We start from the raw sequence: 12,351 nt of genomic DNA on the forward strand, positions 1-12,351 counted from the left end.
CCGCCCCCCTCCAGCTGCGCGTCCTCCAAGGTGACCGATGCGCTGCCTTCCATTTTCGGCTACCGCGCCGCGCCGCGCCCGGCAGCGGCGTCCCCGGCGCGTTCCAGGCCGGGTTTTCCGTGCCGCCCGCCAACTTTTTCGAGCCGTAGTTATTTGATAATGATTTTTTTTTTAAACCTCTCCCAATAATTGTTACCCTTCCCGCGCGGTGCAGTTCAGGTGATGGGCACAGACTCAGACGCCTCCTCCCCCGGGGCCCGAGGCGCCGGCTCCTGGCTGCCAAGCCCGCGCGGAGGGTCTGGTGGCTGGCGCGGCCCAGAAAGGCGACTCCCACGCCCCCCGCCAGCCCCGCCAGCCCTCCCCCAGCCCCGGCCTAACCGCGAGGGTGCTTGGCACCGGGCTCACGACCACAAACGCTTACTGAGCACCTGCTGGGATGTGAGGGGGCTCGGTGGCCCAACGTTCACAAACTCAGCTGCTAAGCCAAAGCAGAAGGTGACTGGTTCAAAGCCACCCCGAGGCGTCTTGGAAGAAAGGCCTGGAGATGGAATGCAGCAAGTGCCAGCTCTTGAGAAGCCTGGCTCAATTCTGACACACACGTCGCCGCCTGGAGCGGGAATCAACCTAACAGCCCCTGGGTTTTCTCGGTGTGGAGTGCCTTGCGGGACCTCGGGCTGCGTAGTAGTTACGCATTGGGCTGCTAACCGCAAGGTCTGCAGTTCGACACCACGCGCTGCCCCACAGGAGCCAGATGAGCTTTCTGCTCTGGTAAATCGTTACAGGCTCTTCTAGAACTGATGTAGTGGCGATGATACAGCTCTTTTTCATATCAATGAACCGAGAAGTGTCTGATGCGTGAATGATATGTCAATAAAACTATTTTTGTCTTAATAATAACTAAACCAACAAAATGAAAGGAAAGAAAAAGTTAGACTCAGAAATTCACAGAGGAAGTTCTGCCCTCTCGATGGGGTCACTATGAGTCAGCATCCCCTCCTGGGCAGGGAGGTCTTTTGGGAGTGGCTAACCACTGGGCATTCAGGTGGCATGTGTGTTCCTAGTGGGGCTGCCAACTGCAAGGTCAGCAGATTGACACCACCAGCTGGTCAATGGGAGAAAAATGAGTCTTTCTCCTCCCATGAAGAGTTCCAGTCTCAGAAACCCAAAGGGGCAGTTGCACCCTGTCCTAGAGGGTCGCTATGGGTAGTGGCAGGGATCTGGTTTGGGAGTTTTGTACCAGGTTCCTAGCAAAGCTGGCGCCTCCAATCCAGGGAGACCAGCCCCTCACAAGTCCAGAGGAGATCCAGGATCACACCACGCGCCTGGGAATGCTGAGAGAGGTGTCGAGGGCAAGGGTTCCCCAAATGGAGTTTGCCCCAAAGCTGAGCTCTTCCCCACCCACCTTCTTCCCTGACACCACCCCCACCCCAGCCCCTGGGAAGGGCCTCTCGGCCATCTCACCTTCTCTTAAGAATTTATGGGGGTTTTAAAAAAGGTCTCATGGTGTGGGATGGATAAGGCAGGGCCCCAGACTGCTGTGGTCCCTGAACCCCACCAAGCAGGGAGCGGAGAAGCAGGTTCCCAGGCCCCTCAGACTCCAGTTCTCCCCCCCAAAGGGAGGGTAGGCTGGGGAGCAGCTCAGGTGAACTCCTGCCTCCCCACCTGAGGGCAGGGGGGTGCCCCATATAAGTGTAATGCTCAACCATGGGGGGTTGGGGGGTGGGGGTGGTGAAGGACCCTCTGTAGGAGCTGGGCTGGGGGCAGGCGAATCCAAAGCCTCATGCTCTCCTGTTACGCATCCATTTCCTTTCAGTGTCTCTGTGAGCCTATCCTGGGAGGTGGTCCCCCAAGCGGCAGCAGATGTGGAAGAGGAGGACTCCGAAATTGAGAAGACAGAGAGGCAGGGTTGGGGATGCTGGGGAGAGGAGACTATGAAGGGGACCCGTCATCTCCAGAGACAAGGGCCTGAGAGTAAAATCAAAACACCTTTCCTTTTCTCTCACGGGCCCTGACGTCGCCCACCTCCCCAAAGCATCCCTCCCGCCAGTCCCCCACTTCAGAAACCTGGCTCAGGGACTCGAATAGGAGGGATCTACCCAAGCCCACCTGTAACATGGATGTACACACACACACACACACACACACACACACACCTTTTCTGTCCGGTCTCCATCCAACAGTGAGTCACTTACCTGCACACACACCTCTAGACCAAGAGCAACAAACACAAACCAGTTTTATTGATGCATGTATCCAAAATGCTCCAAGCGGGATGTCTTGAAAGAAGTGATTTTCCTTGTCACATCTGTAGAACTATATGATTCGGGGTTTAGTATCATTATTATCGTGAACGATGGGCATGGGGCTCCTGCTCTTCTCAGTGTCCAAGGCCCAGGTCAGGGTTACCTCCTCCAGGAGGCGTTCCAGCCTGCCAGATTCCACCTGCCCTGCTCCCTGTAATAACCACCCTGGGACACAGTGTAGGAGCTGTTTGCCCATCTATTGCTCTGCCTCACTGAGAGCCCATGAGGGCAGGGCTTCCTTATTCCTCCTGTGCCCATCAGGCAGCTCTGAGTTGGTGCAAGGAAGAGGCCAGGGGCAGTTTGAGATGGTGACGGAACCAGGCTTCAGCAGGCGACCTGCAAGCCTTGCTGAACTCAACGTCCCACGCCCCACTCCATCCCCTGGAGAAACCCTCTCTTCCTGTTTCCATGGGTCTAGGCAGGCCCTCGCATCCCACCAGGAGGGGGCTCCCCGAGAAAGCTCCCCTGACAGAGGGATCAAATGCAGGGCGAGAGGCACCCTGTCTGCACAGGGGCAGGATTTATCTCAGTTTGGGGAGGTCTGGGGCCCCCGCAGTCCTAGATCATCATTAATTCCATCAAAGAGGCGACTGCGAGCTGAAGGAGCAAGACGCATAGCCCCAAATTGGAAACAGCCTGGTGGGCTCTACGGCGAGAGCCGGTGGGGAGAGGGGAGCCCAGGACAGCGGAGGAGTCCCACAAACACAGCACAGGAAGAGGAGGAGAAGGGGAGAGAAAACATTCCACGCGGGCTCCAGGGGAGACGACCGTGCAGAGGTGGCGCCCAGCCAAGTCTGCGAGTCAGCGCCACCTCCCCAAGGAGACTCGGGGCCTCCGGGCCTGGAAATCAGGCAGAACTGCCGCCCACTGTCATGAAGGGCCTACTGTGTGACTGCCCCCCCAACCCAACCCTACCCCGGAACACACCTTCCTATGCCCTGTCTCACTTAACGCCCAGGGTCAACCGGTGGAAAATGGAGAAAGCGTTGCCTTGGCTTTGTGGTTAGTGATCCCCGCTCACCATCCCTATGGGACCAAGCAGCATGGCCCCAAAGAGTTCTTAAGGCTGCAAGCTTTGCTTTATAGGAGGGGAGACCTAAGCACAGAGGGAGCATGCCCTGGCCTACCTCACCCAGAGTGCCTGGCAGAGCTATAATCTAACCCAGGAGCCCACAAGGGCCAGCTTCTCTCTCCTGGTCTCCCAGTCAGTACCCTGCACAGAGGCAGTGGGTCAGTATTCAAGGTTATCTTTAAAAAAGAGGTAGAGGAACAAAACAGAAAACAAAAACATCTAAACATCGAGACGCTGCCATCTCGGCGGACAGAATAGGGTTGAAATGGCACATTCAATTATAAAGACAAACCGAAAGGCTGGCTCCTGCCCTGCTGCCCTTTGCTAATGACTACCTGCCTTCTGTCCCTTCCAGGGTGTCCTCTAGTTTCTGTCCTCCCCCCGCCCCAGACATTGAGCTCCCTAGCCCCCCACGTTCCCTGACAAGCCACTCCCTGAAATGGAAAGGTAGTGGGTGAAACTGCAGTCGCGAACTTACTGTGTGGGTCCCTCTCCGATGTGATGACCTAGGAAAGACATCGGAAAACCAGAAATGAGTGGGAGAGGGGCCAGGAGAGGTTCTTGAATGGCAGAAAGGACCTGAGCACCATCCACGCCAAGAAGGACCAGACAAGAGATGAGGGACGAGACTTCTTCCAGAGGCTTTATTTTGGCTTTATTTCGCTCTCCATCCTCAGTCCTTAGGGGAAGGCCAGTCAAAACAGCCACTAGAATGGCTGTGATCAGGAAAGAGGGAAACAGCGTTTGCAAGGATGGAGAGACGTGGGAACCCTCCTCCGTTGCTGGTGGGGAGGTCATGGGGGGAGGAGGCTGGGAGAAGGGTCTGGTGGGTCCTCAAAAGAGTGAACCATAGGATTACCGTGTGACCCCACTCCTGGGTCTGCTGCCACCCACAAGAACTGGCAGCAGGAATACCAGCAGATGCTGGTACACCAGTGTCCACTTCAGTGCTATTCACAGGAGCCCAACACTCAGGAACAATCCAAGTGCCTGCCAGCAGACGAACAGATCGACACAATGTGGTCCGATCGATCGTGCCAGGGAACATTCCTTCGGCCTGAAGATTAGTGGAGCTGTGATCCCGGCAACTACAACGTGCGTGGATGGTCCCCAAAAACATTCTGCGGAGTGAAACCAGTCAGGTACCCAAGAACCAGTGCATGGGGTCCTGTGTAGATGAAGTTATCTAGAACAGACCCATGTATAGAGACCAATGTTTATTAGTCGGGGAGGGAAACGGTGTGTGTGGTGGGGGTGGGGGGGTGATTGCTTATGGAGCACTGAATTTCTGGTAAGGATGATGGGGACATTGGGAGATGGAGGATAATGATGGGTGCCCAACATGGTGAACTTGATTCGTGTTACTGAATTGCACATGTGAAAACGTTCAAATGGCCAATGTTTGGGGACCTACATAGATCTATAGTACCACTGTAACAAACAAAAAAATGGCGGGGGATGGTTTAAATTTTCAATAAGAAGGAGACCGGAGGGCTAAGCCCCAGGGCATTCAGGGAGGCAGTAGTAAAGACACCGTAGACTTGTTTTGCTGGCGGGTGGGGTCATCAGTAAGACATGAGAGTCACCGGTGCCAAGAGCCAGGATGTGATCAACAGCCGTGTGCCAACAGCAAGAGTGGAAAAGTTATCCATGGAATGACTCCAGTCCCAATGGATGCACAGAGATTAGCAGGAAATAAAGGAAACGATCGCTGAGTTGTGGGTTGCCGGAGATTTGCTTTGTCCTCTGGCTCGTCTAGAACATGTAGGGTTGCTTCCCGCCCCCGCCCCCCCCCCTCCAAGTTAAAGGGAAACGTTTTGCCAACATGTTCTGATGAAAAATTCAAACTTTGAATTGAGCTAAAAAATAAAATAAAAAAACACCTTCACAGTGAAGGCATACATACTCTTCCTAGACTGCTACCACAGGATTCCTGGTAGCATGGTGGTTATGCGTTTGGCTGCTAACTTTAAGGACAGCGGTTCAAAACCACCAGCTGCTTGTGGGAGGCAGGCAAAGCTTTCTTACTCCCATAAGGCTCAGAAACTCACAGGAGCAGTTCAGCCCTGCTCTATGGACTCTTTCTGAGTCAGGATCGACTTGTTTGTGAGTCTGAGATGGGACTAGAAACATGTGGCTTTTGTTCTATAATATAACTTTTCGGCGGTCCCTCCCTCCATTCATAAATTTCTCTTGTTTATAATACATTTCAACATAAATTACAGACCTCGATCTACTGCCCCCAAGAGCACCAACAGGCATATCAGGAAATGTGTTTCCAATCATGACTTACAGGCCAGGCTTCCCTCCGAAAAGGGAGCCCCTACCCCACCCTCCTAGCAGCAGACTGGTCAGAGTCTGGGACTGGGTTTGGCTTGAGGCCCAGTCCCCTTGCCTTATTCTCTGGGTGACCCCTGGCCAGCCCCCAGAGCCCTGTGGCTTCCTCCCACCGGAGGCAGGGATATCCAAAGAGAAAAACCAACTCGCCGCCATCGAGTGGATCCCACTGCACGGCGACCCTACAGAACTGGGTAGGAGCGCCCCAATGAGTTTCCGAGGCTGGCACTCTTTACAGCAGCAGAAACACTCATCTTCCCCCTCAAAACCAGCAGTCCAATCACGAGATACCAACAAGCCTCTCCCCTCCCTTTCACCTGAAGGTGTGGTAAGGGTTATTATCTGTTATGTCTGTACCCACCTTGAGCTTCCTTCAGGGTCCAGTTACCAGATGTAGCTTAACAGATTTAACCAGGTGCCGTTTCAATTAGAAATTCAGAGGAACAACATCTTTTTAAAGTGCTAAAAAAATAAAAATAAAAAGTGCCAAGTTTGGAGTCCCCACCAGAAACTCACCACCTACCACCCCCACCTCCAATTACCACCGGCAGAAGGAAAAAAAATCAACAACAAAAACCTCACCCCCACTAGTTGATTCTGACCCACAGCAACCCTATAGGACAGGGTAGAACTGCCCCTGTGAGTTTCTGAGACTTTAAACTGTACGGGAGTAGAAAGCCCTCGGAGCAGCTGGTGGTGTTGAACCACTGACCTTAAGGTTAGCAACCCAATGCATTACCACTATGACACCAAGCCTCCTCCCAACCAGCATGCGACAGACCTTAAATGTTGGGCTACCCAGAGGCCTCCATACACAGCTCCCACACCTGTAGCTCCCATTTTCAGGGTCCATCACCTTCCCTAGAGTGGTGGCCTCGGCCTCTAGCTGCCTGCCACCACCCCCACCCTGGGGAGCTGCAAGGAGCAGATGTGAGCTAACACCAGGTCACATGCCGCATTGTGAAGGGGAGACTCTGAGAGGTCCCAGCGAGTGCACTACAGGGCAGAGGGTGCACCCAGCCCTCCCACCTCAGCATGGCTCTTCCTAGGCCTGGCATGTGCCTTTGGAGGAGGAGACAGCTGCAGCTGGTGGCACTGAGGAGTGACAGAAGCAGCCCAGGCTCAGGAGAGGGCACTGCAGATGAAAAGAGGTGGTATTGTGGCGGTGGACCTTGCCGGGACCTCCTTTGCAGTCAGGTGCCATCCAGTCAGTTCCAGCCCATCATGACCTGTGACCTTATACACAACAGGACAAAGCCCTGCACCACCCTCACAATTTGTTCCCATGCCCAAGCCCATGGGCGCAGCCACAGTGTCAATCCATCTCCTTGGGGGTCTCCCTCTGTTTCTGCTTCCCTTCTGCTTTACCAAATATAATGCCTTCTCCAGAGACTCATCTCTCCTGACAACTTGTCAGAAGGATGTAAGGCGAACTCTCACCCTCCTTGCTTCTAAGGAGCACTCTAGCTATACTTCTTCCAAGACCGATCAGTTGGTTCAGCTGCAGCTACTCTTCTGCGGTCTTCCTGATTCAATGCCCTACTTGCAACGTGCATATGAGGCCACTGAAAATACCACGGCTTCGGTCAGGTTCACCTTAGTCCTTAAAATAATAAAATAACGCCCTTGCTTTTCAGTACTCTAAAGAGGTCACGTGCAGCAGATCTACCTAATGCAACGGGTCCTTTGATCTCTTGCCGGCTGCTTCCGTGAGTATTTCTTGTGGATCCAAGTAAGACAAGCATCCTTGACAACTTCAACCTTTCTCCATTCATCAGGCCATTACCTATTGGTTCAGGGTTCTGGTCGTCTTGGCCTTGAGTTATAATCCATCCTGAAGGCTGCAACCCTTGATCTTCATCAGCAAAGGCTTCGAGTCCTCCTCACGGTCAGCAAGCAAGGTTGTGTCACCTGCATATCGCAGGCGGTTAATAAGCCTTCCTCCGATCTTGACGCCACGTTCCTCTTCGTAGAAGCCAGATTCTCTGAGGATTTGCTCAGTACACAGACTGAACGAGTATGGGGAGAGGATGAAGCCCTGCCACACTCCTTTCCTGGTTTCCTTTAGACTCCCCAAACATGGCCGAGTCCCATCTGGGGCAGCCTCCTTAAGGGAACCCTAGTGTTCAGTCTTTGGAAAGGTTGCCTTCTCTGCTACCTTCACTCTCCTTCGGGACTGGGTCCTAGCATCCCCCAGCCCACCAGGCATGGCTGCAGCCTCTCTTAGTCAACCCCCCTGCTCGCCCCCACCCACCAGATGTCTCCTTGGTTCCTTTGTTCCTTCAAATCGGACCCAAGTGTTGAACAGGTAGGGAGAAGGGCCTTCTTACAGGCAGTGATTACCACCCTCTCCCCCAGCGCACCTGATAAAGTAGCAAGACGTCAGTGAGATATTTCTGGTTAGCCCCCCCCCCCTGCAAAGCCTTCTTTATTGTTTAATCATCTGTGAATGTTTCCACCAAAGGATATGATCATTTCTAATATGTCATTCCCACCAGTTCACTGACAACTCATTCCACTGAAAGCCCGGCTGTCGGTCTGGGGACCTGGGAATTAACATTTGGAAGCTGACCTGTGGAAGCCAGGCCCACCTTACAGCAAGCTTCTCCGAGGCTGAGAGGGTCGGAAAGCAACCTTCGCCTCTCAGACAGTTCTGGGAAGTCCTCCACGGTCCCTCGGGATCCCTCATTGCCCCTCATTTTGCTGCCAACTCCTGCCCAGCTATTCTCGGGATCAGCCACAAGGTTTCGCTTCAGGTTTGAGCTTGTGACACTCAGTCTCCTCACCTGATGACACAGGTGTGGCCAAGCCAGGGCCGTGTGGCCAGAGCCAGTAGATAGGCCCTCAAGGGTGATGATCCGACACCCACCAGCAGCCAGGACCAGCGATCCTGGCAGAAGCTGCGTTGCATGTGGCAGTGGTGACCTTGAGGCTCTTGGTCACTTCCTCCAATTGGATCTGTAAAGGTCACCCATGTGTCAGGCCATTGCTTCACGAATTGATGTGTTTCACGCCAACAGTCACTGCAAAATACACTTCGTTCTGCTGTGACGAGTCTCCCAAAGGCAGGCATTTAAATCCAGCCCTACAACGTCCAACCCTTCTTAACACTGTTGGATCCTGTGCTGACAAGGGTGGGGGGGGGATCTGGATTTCCATGCGCGTCCCCCATGCACCTCCTGCCCAGTGTGTTCCTTCTCAGAAAGGCAGGCTCTTCTTGTGTTTGTTGTTGCTGCTGCTGCTGTTGTTTTATTTTGACTTTGAAGCCTCCAGACCCGTGGTTGGCAAGTTTCCTTTGCTCTCTATACCCAATGGTTTCGAAAGAGTCATCATTTCTGGGAGATGATACACAGTGAACGATGCCGTTACTTGTGAAGGCAATGAACACAGGTCTATGGTTTCACTGTGAAGCTCACCAAGACAAGCAAAACAGAAAAACAACCCTCCTAGAACACTGAGCACGTGAAAAGGGATGCACAGCTCTCGGGCCACCTGAGCACTCATTCTTCAATGCTGTTTCCCAGGTTTCAGCAACCAACACCTCCGACACTGCAGAGAACGCGTGGCACGGCATGGCATGCCTCCCCTGCCCCCCATGCACCCAGCAAACTGCCCGGCTTCCTGCCTGTTGCTTCACCATGCCACTCAACCCAGCACTCTGGGCTTTTGAGCAATCACCCTCTTGGCTGATGAATAGATAGCACACAAGGGAACCCGGAGCCCTGTCTTCAGTCTGCAAAGTCCAGGGAAAGAGGTCACAAGGCACATCCAGATCTTTCTTCTTCTTCCTCGTACCACGCTGCCACACAGTCAAACTCGACACCCCTTTCCAAGCCTTCTGTTGGGGTGTTGACCAGCCAAGCACTTAAGCCTTCAAGGCCATAGAGAGGCTGGTCTTAGCCATCTCGTCAAGACCAGAAAAACCCAAATGTCAACCTGGTTCACACAGGGGTTGAGATTTTTCTGACTAACGCTGGTTCCTCGACTGTCCCATCAGTGCCCATGTCCATGTTACGGAGTTAGAAGCCCTTGGTCTCACTGTCAAGGCCCTGCCACGGATTCTGTTCGATGCTTCAGGGCACTCCCCTGTGGAGTGCGCCGGCTCCTCCGGCATCAAAGGATTCATCCATTAGACGCCAGCACGCTCTCCTTTGTCTCTTCCGGTAACTCCCTCCAAATTACCTTGATTCACAGATGAAATAGACTTGTCATGACTTCCTAGCGATAAACACTGTTTTCCAAGAAATAAAGTATGTTTAACTCTGAATTTCAGGAATGTTCTTGTTTCCCCGAGCTGTGATGAGCTAGCAGATCATAATTTGTTAGTGACAGTTTCACCAGAGGAAAATCAATAATCCCCCCCTCCTCCCCCCAGGGCAACGATTTCAGATGCGGTTTGCTTCCTCTGTGTCTTCAGAAAGTTTGCAGAGGTTTGTGTGTTTGTCCTGATGATTGGTTTCCCAAACAGAAACTCCTTGGGTCACATGAACGATTCTCCTCGGCGGGTACATTTGGGGGCTCAAACCAACGGCAGTGGTAATGGGGGTGGGGTGGGGGTGGGCCTTCACATCCCTATTTCCTACCCCTGCCCATCCGAATGCCAAGAATCTTTGGCATTTCCAGCTCTGCCCCGACACACCTCAGGCATTAAAGATACATTGTAGCTTATCCTTGGCACATTAAAGATACGTTGTAGCTTATCCTTAGCGTAGTGGTTCCGGGTTGGGCTGGGATCTGCAAGGTCAGCAGTGGGAAGCCAACAGCTGTTCCTTGAGAGAAAGCTGGGGCTTTCTACTCCGCAAACAGTTCCCATCGCAGAAACCCACAGGGGCAGTTCGACCCTGTCCTGTAGGGTCACTATGAGTTGGCATCCACTCCCTGGCAGGGAGTTTTTGTTTTTTGTTGGTATTGTTGTTGTTGGGGTGGTTCATAGATTTCAACCTGTGTGGTCACCAACCTTGACCCCATATTTATTTTGCCTCTCTACCGGCATTGTTTATAGGCTCTTTTTGTTAGATGCTGTGGTAGTTACATAATCTGGTGTCCATTGAAGGATTAAGAGTGTAAGGGTGGCATCTAGCCTGGCAATCAGGATACAGCCAATGAGGCCTCTAAGTGGGCATGGCCTTCTCCTGAGGGTTCTGGGAACTTCTGTATTCCTCCTGGGAGGCGGGAGACATTCTCTCTTGGCTCACTTCCTGGGAGACATTGCAACTGACAAGACACATGGAATTATGCTGGTGCCCTGAGCCGGAGAAGCCACACAGAGACCCCTGCCAGTGCTGAGATGCTTGCAACGCCACTGGATCCAGAAGACTTCCCACCTACTGGCCTGTGATCGTCCTGCACTCAGCATCATTGCATGTTTTGTGTGAGTCTGAAGAGGACTTTATAGATGGTATGGGACATATGGGCTAATAGCAGACTTATGGACTTGATCTGGACTGGGCTGGGCTGTTTTCTCAGTGTTCAATTGCTCTTGTCTATAAAGGTCTTTCTTATACACATATGAGTGTGTTTCTGCATATGTTTCTCTAGTCAACCCAGACGAAAACAGATGCCCTCGAGTCGGTCCCTACTCATAGCCACCCCTTGTACAACAGGGCTAGGGTTGAGTCCATTGGCAGCCTTTAGGCCAATCTATCCCATTGAGGATCTTCATCTTTTCCGCTAACCACCTACTTTCCCAAGCATGATGTCCTTCTCCAGGGACTGCTCCCTCCTGATAGCATGTCCAAAGTTCCCCAGTCTTCAGCCGAATTGGTGAGGACAGGGAAACATTTGAAGCACGAGATACCACCAGCTTTACTCCACCGCTAAAATAAGAAGCATGATTCCATACACTGTTGGCCGGCCTGTCCTAGACTCAGAATATAGATGGGACACGCCAAACATCTAGAATGTGAACGAATACAAGCGTTGATTTCCATAGCTTCAATGGTCTTTCTCCACGTGTGAGAACTTAGAAAGAAGTCAGGGCTCCCTCTGACCAATACAGCCAATAATCGGAGGAGGGACAGACATTTGTCTTCGTGGCAACCCAAAGCAATGCATTTGTCAACGGGAACACGAGGTTTTCACGGGTGAGCGGGCAGGAGACTTGTTGGTCGAGAGCAGGCAGGAGACTTGTTGGTCATTGATGGATTCCACTGCTGTGCATGTGCAAGTCCTAATTTTCCTTTTGTCTCTTGATGAGATGACAGTTAGTTTGTTGTTGTTGTTGTTGTTGTTGTTTTCACACTCCTACAGAACAAGGAGAAGAGTGGCGAGTGCTTGTGTGCTGCTCCCATCCCTTCTTGATGTTTCTCTGCCACAGCCCAACCCCTGGGAACTCGGATTTCTCCTCTCTTTCTGTGGCTCTGAGAAGTCGGGGTGTGGGGTGGTCCTGGGGTGCTTTTCCAACAGGTGTCTGCTGGGCCCTGGGTATACGGACAGATTCGTTTCATGTCCCGGGCAGCGCACAGCTCAGAGGGAGACAGATGTTGACAGTACAACGTGACAACTGCCGAAGGCAAGGCGGATGGGTCGCTTCCCCTCTGCATAGGGTGTGGGAAGAAGAACAAGAAAATGCTTCACAGAGGAGGGGAGTGGCAGTGGTAGAGACCGGGGGCAGGGGTGCCCCATCACCCCCTCTTTGAA

The sequence above is a fragment of the Echinops telfairi genome, unplaced genomic scaffold (genome assembly GCF_000313985.2).
Source record: "Echinops telfairi isolate 266 unplaced genomic scaffold, ASM31398v2 ScPeMD7_5;HRSCAF=22, whole genome shotgun sequence".
NCBI lineage: Eukaryota > Metazoa > Chordata > Mammalia > Afrosoricida > Tenrecidae > Echinops > Echinops telfairi.